The sequence below is a fragment of the Oryx dammah genome, unplaced genomic scaffold (assembly GCF_014754425.2).
Source record: "Oryx dammah isolate SB20612 unplaced genomic scaffold, SCBI_Odam_1.1 HiC_scaffold_24, whole genome shotgun sequence".
NCBI lineage: Eukaryota > Metazoa > Chordata > Mammalia > Artiodactyla > Bovidae > Oryx > Oryx dammah.
The window spans coordinates 5,128,959-5,141,575 of NW_024070208.1; positions in this window are offsets into that span (position 1 = coordinate 5,128,959).

The window sequence follows — 12,617 nt, forward strand, 5'->3', positions numbered from 1 at the left end:
TAAAGTGATTCTTAATATTGATCTGAGAGTTTGGCATTCAATACTGTACCCCAGTTTCCTACATATTTTTCTTTAAAATAAAAAGGACCATTTCTATTTCTTCCCGTGTATGACAGCTTTACAAGTATTGGAAACAAATACTATCTCTCCTCTTTGTCTTTCTTCCCCTAAGCTAAACACCCTGTGCTGTTACAACATGGTTTCTAAATCCCTCGTTTACTCTGTTTGGTCCCTTTGGCACACATCAGTTTTGTAATATATTCCTTAATGTGGACATATCACTGTACATGATACTGTCCACATGTTCATGTCTGTAAAAATTCAAAGCAAGAATTTTACAGTATTCTAGATTTCCTTCAGCTTTACTTTGTTTATTCAAAGGAGACATATCCACAAATCTAGTTTTTGCCAAAATACTCTGTCATTTTTGTACACTCAAATCCCACTAAAAGTGTGCTTTTAAGAAAAATTTTGCCTCCATAATGTCTGTCTAGAATGCAAAATTAAATTTTTTTTTAAGTTATTTATCTTATTGAGTGGATTTTATTTCAAAAAAGGACAACAAAAACCGGGTGATTTCATTTCTCATTTCTCATTACCTTTGTCCTTGTTTTATTTTTAAGCAGACTATCTCCACTTCACAAGAAAGATGACCACCAAAAGCTCAAAATTAAGTAGCTACAATCTCAGAAAAAGGAAGAGTTTAACCCTTAATGTCCATAACTGACTGTAATTAAATTTTATTGCCTCTACTTAGATCACGTACATACACCATAATAAACCATGTATTCGTGGGAAAGTTTTGATTGAGTAACAATGACCTCACACCCACATCTAGGGTAGAGTCACTGGTGTTATTTGATCAATAGTCCAGCAGATGTGAAGGCTTGCTCTTAAAAGTAAGAGATGTTTTTTTCAGACCAAAACCTAACAGAAGACAATTTATCCACTTCATTTGGTACTAATAGACAATATTTGAAAGTCAATCCATAAATACTCATTAACTCAAATTAACATCAATTATTATATTTGTCACATTAAGGCCTAGTTATCACAATAAGGGAAAAACAACTATGATAAGAAAATAAGAAGGAACCAATAGAGATTCATTCTGTTACCAATTATAACATAATTTTTAATTTATTAAAGTTATCTTAGTCAACGTAAGTAGTTCTTATTACTAGCAGAAATATGTTCCAAATTTTTAAATTTCAACCTTGTGTGCTATTCATTCATATATTCTTCATTTAACAAATATTTGTTAAGTTCCTACCCTGCGCTTGTCACTTGAGTTGTAATATTGAACAATTCTTGCCTGGACTCTGATACAATGGAATTTAAGCACAGTGCAGACCACAAGCCTTAAATAATTTATTATTTGGACTCAACTGTCATAAAGACTATAAAGTGAATCCATACTATCAGATGCTGGGCTGGTAAAAATAGCAAAGACTAACCTATACTCTGAAATCAGAGAAGATGTTTTGGAGAAATGAGATTTTAAAATAAATGTCATCTAAGTTTAGGAAGAAAAGTAGCTAGGTGAAAATATATCTGCATCTGCATGTATTGCTGATGAACAAGGGTCAAGAAAGAGTTTTCTAGTGGTGAAATTCAGTAGGAAGCTTCAGAGAAGGTTGGGTCCATGAAACTACAGAAAGTCCAAAGAGAGAAGTAAGATAGGAACAAGAGGGAGGTAAAAACCAGACTCCCTAAGTCTTTTAAGGATTTTTTTTACTTTATCCTAAGAGCAACAGAAAGCCATTGAATTGCTTGAAGCAGAGGAGTAACATGGAGAGATTTGTAGTTTTAAACAATCATAATACTTGTGTATAGGGAATGCTTTAGGATTCCAGATAGAAGACTATTATGATAGTCTTTAGAGATTGACTGCTTATAATACAGAGCTGGCCAGCAGAATCAGAGGCCTGAGACACACCAGTAACCCATCTGAGAATATTTTTGAAAGTAGGAACATTAAGACTTAATGATTGCCTGTTTTTATATGCACATATAAATGTGACTCACTCTTTCAACCTAATGGTAATCATAATGAACATGTTTTAAGATAAAAGTAGCTGATCATGGTGTTTACTGTATTACATGAAGAGTCTAATTAGTTGCTGATCTAAATTCTTTCATGGAAAAGAAGTTTTCAAAATAATTCTCCTCTTTGGGAATAAAAGCTTATTTTGTAGCTTCAATAAATGCAATATTTTAGAGCCAAGAAGCTACAGAATATTTTTAAATATAACAACCACCTTTCCGTCTTACTGGTTTTCTGGCAATCCAAAGAAAACCCAAAGCTGCCCAGAGTAAAGGAATGAGAAAAGTTATAAGAAGGAGAAAGACAGGTGAGAATAAAAAAACAGCAGAGCAAGGACACCCAGAGGGAACAGGCAGTCTATCCAATTTTCAGTCCTACCTGAATGTGAAATATCCAAGTAGACAACTCTCTGTACAGGAGAAACAGGGATCCAAGCATTCCTGACTCTTAAGGTTGCACTGACCTCTTTTAAATGCTTCACATTCACACTTATTCTTCTCTCACTGAAACTGCCTGACTATTCAGCAGCATCTCCAGGAAGAATAACCTCCAAGAGGCTATTTCTTTTTTCTTTCTGTGTGAGACCATAATGATAGTAGCACATTGAGATCTTACATGCAAGAACATAGCATGCCTTGTTTTAAGTGCTTTACTTGTATTAATTCATTTAATCTTTGCAACAAATCTTTGAGGTGGTTATACTGCTATCACCACACTACTGATTGTGGCACAATGAGGTCAGCAGACATCCCCCTAGGTCACTGAGTTAGTAAATGGCAAAGCTGTGATCTGCTCATACAGCGTTTGGCTTCAGAGTTCAAGCACTTGATTACTTGCTCTACTAACCCTAGCATAGCAGATACAGTAACAGCAGCCATAGTCCATGTGCACTTTTTTTTTTTTTTTTAATTTTTACTTTGCAATTCTGTATTGGTTTTGGCATAGGTTGACATGAATCCACCACAGGTGTACATGCGTTCCCAAACATGAACCCCCCTCCCACCCCCCTCCCCACAACATCTCTCTGGGTCATCCCCGCGCGTCAGCCCCAAGCGTGTCATATCCTGCATCAGACATAGACTGGCATTTCGATTCTTACATGATATTATACATGTTTCAATGCCATTCTAACACATGTGCACTTTTTATGCCAAGTGCTTGTGGTTTAAAAGATGTATCTCGATTCCTGCAAAAAACAACCTAAGCTACACTTTCAAGATAAGTATTATTTCCCAATTTTCAGAAAAGGACAGGGTGGCTCAGGGACATCTGTTTGACATGAGTCATATAACTAGTAAAAAAGCAGAGTCAAGTTCTTTAGTTGGGTATGTCTGAATACAAAACCTATTCTCGCTTAACGCATGTACACCTGTGGTGGATTCATGTCAATCTATGCCAAAACCAATACAGAATTGTAAAGTAAGAATTAAAAATAAATAAATAAATTTAAAAAAAAATAAAAATAAAAAAAAATAAAAGTTATTTATTTTTCAATAGAAGGATAATTGCTTTGCAGAATTTTGTGGGTTTTTGTCAAACCTAAACATGAATCAGCCATAGGTATACATATGTCCCCTCCCTTCTGAACCTCCCTCCCATCTCCCTCCCCACCCATCCCCTCTAGGTTGATACAGAGGCCCTGTTTGAGTTCCCTGAGACATAGCGCACATTTCCACTGGCTATCTATTTTACAGCAGAAAACTCAGAACCTAGTCTTAGCTTTACCACAGACAGTATGATCATAAGCTTCATTTAATCCCCCTAGCTTCACTTCACTGAACTATAAAATAAAAGTGGTTCTTAAACTTGAGTAGTCTTAGAATACCCTTAGAATATTTTCTATAAATGTAGATTTTCTAGTTTCTTCTAAGAACTTGATCAAGCAGATTTGGAGTGAGGGTCCAATCATTTACATTTTGAACAGAAATTCCTAGAGATTCTGACTCATGTGATGTGTAGATCATGCTTTTGGCTGACCTCACCTTGAAACATCTATTAAGCGAATGCTGCTTTTGCTTTGCTCTGTTATGGCTTTGATTGAAACTCAACAATCCTATGGTAACCCATCTGGCACCTAGACCACCTGGACACAGAGATTTAAGAAAAATTGCTTTAGAATCTAATTACATGACCTAATGGAGTCAGAAGGAAAACCCTTCTGAATTCCACGGCCTACGGAATGAGTTAGGCTCTATTTTCGTGATATTATCATATCTACAAAGCATTTGTGCTCTCAGGATCCAGGTCCTATGTTTGTATATGTGGTTTCTGTTAGTTTCCCATGTGACATGCAAAGGTGACATAAAGAATTGAAACTCCTAGTGTGGGCTCTGCTTTCTCATCCTCATTTCTGCATTGTTGCCTGCAGTTAAACTATTCTAATCCCCAAGCCTTTAATAACATAATTTTTAATTTCTACCCAGTTTCATTTTATTCCTAATACTTTTACTATCTAAAATTATTTCATTTGCTCTTTTCAGATATTATCTTTTTCCTATCACTAGAAATTATTTTATAAAAGCAATGACTTCAATCAGTTCACCACTCAATCCCAACATTTATTAAGTGCTTAATAGCAGATAATTACTAAATAATTGTTTCATGAGGAAATACTAATTATATTTTTCAGATTCTACTCACATAATATCAAAATTACTGCCACAGTGGGTCTTCCTCCCTCTGTGGACTATAGAGGAGTATAACCAATTCTCTATAAATCATTTTGTATGTTTTATCATACTTTAATCGTCCTTAAACATCATTTCATCCACACATCTGTAATGGTCAAAATCTAGTGCCTCTTCTATTAGGTGTAAATTTCTCTCTTTCTGTCAGTTATTAGACTTTTAACTACAAACAATTTCTCGGTCTTTATAATTTTCCAGTGCCCAAAGCAAACCACATGCCCCCACCAGGATTGTCTTGTCACTGTTTGGGAACACACACACTTCCTCCCTATGATTTGGCCTTTCCCATTTGTACCTCACTTGGCCACATTCTTCTTTCTCATCAAAGTCTGGCTCAGGTCTCAGCTTTTTGAAGACAATGTCACTGCTTGTGATATTAAACTGCATTTTGTTTCATATTATCCTTCTCTCCTGACCTAGTTTCAACCTTTTTAAAGAGAGGTCCTTATGTACTCTATAGTGATGCTTTTTAATGTTTGTCCCAGATCTCAATGAACATTTTGGATGATACAGAATAATGCAATAGAGTAGAAAGCAAATACAGCATCAGAGTATTTCACAGATAGAAACCTGTGTTTTGTTTCTAGAAATTTTCCTTCAGTTGAAATGTGTGTGTTATATTGGTTCACAATATAAGAAGTATTGCTTAACTGTGGATCTTAGTTTAAAAAGTTTGAAAGCTCCTGTTCTGTAGAATGAATCACAGCACTGATCACACTTTAGAAACTCAGTAAGTACTTTCCACTTGATTGGTTGAAATAGCTCACAATTAATACTTACAGTGAGTGATAAGTAATCAGGTCCAGTGTTAGATGAAATAATCATATTGATGCTAAAGCAGTGTACTTAAATATGATTTATTTAATTATTAAACAATTGCAAAGGAGGAATTTAGATTACAAACATAATATGACTCACTTAGTATCACTTAAACTTTCCATTATTCTGGTTTTTAAATTTAATCTCCTCTCTAGTGAAAAATCAACTCCAGGTTGTTACTTGGCAAGAGCAGGAAAACTAATGAGCTTGTGCTATATTTTTAAGCAATAAGTAAGTAAGGGATTTAAAATTGACTTAATATGTTTTAGTTTAATGAATTTTAGAATCTGGGACTTTAACTTCACTATAAACACACTAATTTTAAATCTAATACTTCTCTCCCTGGGATTTTCTATAATCTAGGAAGAAGAATAAAAGTTTTGAGCTTTTAGTGTTGGTATAAAAAGTACCTAATTTCAGAAACTACCTAGTCACCATGGAGGATGAATTAAATGGAATCAGTTTATAATGAAATCCGTATCATGCATGTTTCATTAGTTTATATTTCAGCATCAACCTTTGAGTGAAGCAGAAAAAATGGAAAGAGGATAAGAATAGTTCTTTATTAACTTTTAGTAATATATGGAAGAATATAGAGCTGTGTGAATCAATGGCAAACTCCTCTGAAGCACTGTAAGTGAATGAGTTATTATCACTGCAGAATCTTATCACATTTTTCCACCCAATGTCTTTTTCAGCAAATTTTAAATGGTTGTACTTAATGATAATTTCCTTGCCTAATGTCAAATTTTTTTCAAAAGGGGAAAAAAAGAAAGTTTTAATTTTTTTGGTTGTGTTTTGCTTTCTTTGCTTTACAGAATGAAAAGGAAAGTCAAGGAAACACACAGCAAATACAAATAATGAAAAAATATAGCAGACATGACTTTTTTGAGGGTAATGATAACTTGTAAAACAATTAGAGTAACAAAGTCTACCAAGTCAGAGGTGAGAGGAAGTGAGACTAAACAAATGTGGGGAGGGCACCTATAGCCAGCACGGGGGGTTGATATAACTAGCATGACCAAACACGGGGAAGAGAAGACGCCCATGACGCTCAGACCATATTTCACTTGGGAATCTGAGAGTCATAAAATCTTTGCATTTTAAAGCTGGAAAGGGCTCAGTTTAACACTCTCATTTCACAGAAGAGGAAATTGAATCATGTTCTGCTAAGTTATACAGTATGTATTCCATGTTTACAAAAATTGCAAGCAGATTTTCAGAACCAGGATTACACCCTGGGTAAAATATACCTCGGTCTTCCTCTCTAACACCCTCCTCCACAGCGTACCCTGAAAACTCTCTTTATCCTTCTTTTCCATTTACTTTCCATTATTATGTCTTTTATTTTATTCATTGATACACCAAGTGTCTTCAAACTTTCAAGTTAAATACTAGACATTGGAAATATATGATCCTCACCAAGTTCATGAACACATTCATGGTTAAGATGATTGAGATAATAACAATACAGAAATATAAGTTAAATAAAAGCAGATTAATGTGTGAGTCCTATGATTTACATTAAAGTGACAACTCAGCCATTCTCTAGACATAAGGAGAACATGATGTTGAAGCTGAATCTTAAAGCACTAGTAGAAGTTAATCAGAGTTTTATAAAGAATGTGAAATGGAATACATGTTTTATTTCTATTAACATATGTATGTGCAGAGGTGGGGGGAGAAGACATGTAGGCACTGATTTTACTGTAGTATTCTGAATGACCACATATTTCCTGTTCAATAGACTTGCTTTTCTATCTATATTTACTCGCCAAGTGATTACATCCTGCCTTGTGATTTTAAATACCACATATTTGTTGATAACACTCCAAGTTATCCCTTTAGCCTGAACTTTTTCCTTGAACTTCAGGCTAGTGTATATCCAACTGTTTACTCAACATCTTGATTTAGAAGTCTAATATGCCCCCAAATAAGTTCTGTGATTCTCTTACAAGCCATTACTTACTGAGAATTCCCCATGGATAGCTGCTAAAGTAAAAACTTTAGAACCAGCATAAATCCTTTCTCCTTCAATCCAGATCTTCTCAAAGAATCTCACTCAAATTTTACCATCTCTTCTGCAAGTATTAAAGTTCACTATAAGTGTTGAATGAATCCAATCCTAATAGGTATCTTTGTGTCTACTATTGTCCCTTCCAATCTATTCTCCTTACAGCAGCCAGATAAAAATGAGTTTCTGTGTCATATCTTTGCGCAAAATGCTTGAAAACTCTTTACTGTTATTTAGAATAAAAGCCACAGCTCTTACTATAACCATGTGGCCCTCTTGGTCTTATGTTACTTCTCTGCCCTAATTGCCAGCTTCTCATCCCAGCTTTACTCAGGCCTACCCACACGGTCTTCACTTTTCCTCGAACAGGCACATTCATGCCCCAAGATCTTTGCACACACCATCATTTCTACTAGGGATACACTACCTCAAGTCTCATTTTGTTGCTTCCTTCAAGTCACAATTAAAATTTTACCTTCTCAGTGAGAGATTCCTGTCCACTGAGGATTTCATTGTCCCACATTACCTAAAATATATTTATATGTTTTACTTATGTCTTCTTTTTTCTTTTTTTTTGCAGGGAATGTTATTGCTGTTTTTGCTACCACACACTAGAATGTAATATCTATAAGAACAACATTCATTTTTATTAATAATTGATTATCTCAAGTTCATACAAACCAAGTCCAACACACCATTCCTTATGGACATCTGTGATGAAAGTACTAGAAATCCCATATTGGAAATCTCTTAGAATAAACATAGATTTTTTTTATCTCTCTCAAATTGCAGAAACTTTTGGGCTGAGAAACATATCAAGTTAAATTAATTATGAATGCATGGCATAAAATCATTAATTGCTTATTTTGCTTCCATGATAAATTCATTAAAAAAAAATGGAATTTGGAAGATGGGGAGAAGAAAGGATAAGTTTGAAAAGTTATCTTTCAAATAATCTAGTATCTAGGTCAAATAGATGAGAAACTGGGGGCGGGGGCAGGGAGGCTTTGGCTGCTGTGTTATGTCTGATCATTTTGCCTCTGTGATTCCAAAGCAGCTGAGAGAGTAAGAGAGCAAGGTGCTGAACTGAAGGAGAAGTACTTGTTTAGTTTTCAGGGTAGAACCCTCAATAAAAACAGGAGGATTCAAATAAATAGAATTTACTTCATCAGTAAACTGGGAATCAGACTTACCTTGTAGATTGCTATATTGAAAATATATTGAAAATCTGAATTACATAATATTTTTAAACAACTAGTTTCATATATAGCAAACAGCAACTACTGTAAGTGGGACCAGGAATTGAAGTACTTTGAGAATCTAGCTATTCACTGGTGGTTCATAGGGATACATTTCATTGTCCCCACTGGAAACACCAGATTACATACAGTTTATATTTTTAAGCACAAAGTAACATGGATACTCCACAGTTTTTGTTAATAATGTTTGGTAAAGGAAGCTTCTTCCATAAAATTATTAATCATTGTCTGACTTACAATAGTTATTGTTTTATACAAATATAGAAATATGATCTTAGAAGATGTAGGATCAGTTCTATTTTTCTACGACTCTCTAAAAACAAATGATAGAGAAAGTCAACCTGAGATGGATACAAATAAGTTATTTCTTTTTGTTTAGCATATATGTCATTCTTAGTCCTAAATAGTATGCAAAAGAAAGGCAACGATACCGTAGATTACAGGTAAAGTTCAAGAAATATTTTTTTAATAGGAGTATAGATGTCCATTTCTTAATGTTTTGTTTTGTTTTTTAGGTCTAGCAATTAGCCATGGCAAGTGAGTAAAAGTGAAGCCCTTACACTTCTCTGGCCTCTACTTTGATATTTGCAAAACTCTGCAGTCATTGCAAATTTTACATTTTGTGTAAATTTCACATCTTATGGCAAAGTAGTACAACAAGATGTCATAAATATTTGATAAAAAGAAGTCAGAAAATACCTGGGAAGGAGCAAAAAATGGAAATCCAGCGATGGGGGAGTTTAATCCAAGTGAGTGAACAATAATAAGGAGTCTGGCTTGAGCTGGACAGAGTCAGCATTGTAGGTGGCATTGGATGAAATAAGGAATCAGGACTGATTAAGGGCAGCTGTTAGAGGGAGGAGCTGAGAACTGCAGACTCCCCCATGTGAATTCACTGTAATTGACTCAGATTACCCCAGTAGCCTCAGCTCCTCTCAAGCTCTATAAGGCAGCTATTTCTTTTAGAAACAAACTCTTTCTGTCATTAATTTCTTTGATGTCCTGAAGAATTATCTTGCAGTAGCTTACAGATGTCTTTGCCAGAAAGCATCCAGAATCATTATGAAATACGACAAGAAACAGCACAACTCAAAGCAGTTTGGAAACAAATGCAGACACTTTGTCTCTCCCGTTTTTCCCAAGAAAATGCCAGAAACTCAAAAGTATAAGTTTGAGAAATTCCATTATCGTATTTCATGTTTGTAATATGATTTGTTTCCAAGAACTGTAAATCACATTGCAGTGTGAATATCACATTCCTACTCAGACTCCAAAGGGAAAAAGTAACTGTTTGGGATGTTTTGGTACTACTATACTTAAGGCCTCACTGAGACCTGGAAAAATCTGAATTTAACTTGTGAGGATTATGTGACATAGTACTTCAGCAGAGAATACATATACATTGGCTCTCACAAAGAGAAATGAATGTTGTGGATATCTAAAGAGAATTCTAAGGACTATGCCAACTAGAACAATTTAGTAAAAGTTAGAAATTAAATAACACTTGAAAGAAAATTTAAAATGTCTATATTCCCAAGAATAGCAGAAAAGAAAATTCATACAAAAACATATCACCAGTATGGAAAATGTATCCACAATTGAATAATGACTCCAATTATTTGGAAGAAAAATTGTAAGGTAATTTTTTAAAGTTCTTTGGAAATAAAAGCAAAATTTCAGTCTTAGACTCCTATTAAATAAAGAATTCTGCACTAGCATTAATTATTAAAAATATTATGGAATAGGATTATAATAAATTTGTTGTATTACAAGCAAAAAAGAAAAAAAAAAGTATTACTACATTCCTGTAATTAACCAGTTACTATAGCTGAAACATGTCAGCTGCTATACTTCCCCAATAAATGAATGCTAATATCACAGGAGTTTTAAGTGAACTGTGAGGTCATAAGACACTTCTTCACATCTACTCCATTCAGCACATTTTATAATAAATCTGTATTTTTGCTTTTATTATCTTCTTAGAACATATAGAAAGGGCCTTCTTGGGTCATGATAGTATTTAACTGGTAGAAAGCTAAGATTATTTTAGACCAGTGCTCCTCAAACTTGACTATGAATGCAGATTGCCAGGAAATTTTGCGAAATGCAAATTATGACATACTGTTCTAAAATGAGGCCTCAGAGTCACCATTTCTGAGCTGCACCGAGGTTGATATATCACCACACTGCATTTGGAATTCAATGGCTATTGACCTTTTCTTTGAAACTGTTTACTTAAGTACACAAAATTGCATATTACCTCACTTTAAGACAACGTGTTGATATATATGTCAGAAACAACATAGGTGACATCTATAAAGGAGAAACTGGTCATCAATACACTTTTGCCTTTCTCTAATTCTTCCTCTGCGTGCTTCATTGCTATTCTTCCTTGAAGCTAGAGAACACCTTAACTAGAATGAATCCATAACAGAAAGTGACATTAATACAGTTAAGTATGAAGCCTTCACAACACAGACTATTAGCTTGGATTTTGTTGACACTTTCTATCACCTTCTCAAAATATGTGTCAAACAATATTTTTTTCTAAATTTTGATTATCATTGCATAATATTATACCAATTTTACCATTTAACCTCAGATTTATATTTACAAAATATTTTTAAGATTGAATATACTAACTTTTTGGTTCAGGTTGGCACTTGCATTCCTCAGGCCTATTTCCTGTCTTACATTTGGGACTCTGAAAAGTCATATTCAATTGCATTAATGGCTGCAACTGTACAAAATTCATATGTACAAACTGTTGTGGTAATCAATGGTTTAGTATACTTCGTATCCTTTCCATGCATGAGTGCATGCTCAGTTGTGTCCGACTTTTTGCAACCCCATGGACTGTAGCCCACCAGACTCCTCTGTCCTTGGAAGTTTCCAGGCAAGAATATTGGAGTAGGTTGCCATTTTCTACTCCAGTACTTTCCATAGTTACATACAATGTATTGGAGACTGCCTGACTCCTGCAATAATATTTGCTAATGATCAGATAGTATATCATCTATGCTAACAGAATCAACAGATAGTGCATCAAAATAATTGCTGATACTAAAGAAAGCCAAGAAGTGTTATATATACACTCAGAAAAATATGGATTATGGAGTAGTGCAGAAAGCAAATTATATGAACTCACATACTGATTGTAATTGCTAGTCCTTCAACAATTCAACCATCATCTTAATACTTAGGAAAGGATAAAAATAGCAAAGGCAAACATCCATGCAAATAACTCTTCTTTCTTCCCTGTCCTCAATTTATCTTTTTCATTGCATTTGGAGCCCTAAGCAAAACCTCATCCTTGCTCAGTATGCTAAGATCTTTTTAACATGGAATAGAAGAGTATGATTGTAACAAAATACAGGAACACACAATGACAACTGTGATCCTGGCCATGATGACTTTAAATTAAATGACCCCGGGAAACCAAAGCACTGTCTACAGAACATCCAAGTAATTTCTTGTGAAGACTTCATGCACACATTGCCAGTAAAAGAGAAATGCAGTTTCTCTCCAACTGCTTGCTACAAGTGAACAGATCTCTGTCCTCAGATAACAGACCTGAGGCAGTAAAGGTGAATGTTTCAGCTAGAAGGACTGTGGAGGTGTGGGGAAAGACACAGTAAATGCAGAAGGGAAACTTCCAAACACTGTTTTCATAGGCAGAAATGATGGAGAGAAGTTACTGATGGTTGTAAAAAGCATAATAAAAGAAAGTAACATAACCTGAATCAAGAAAATAAATTACAAATTGGAAAAAAAAATATTAGAGAATGCTT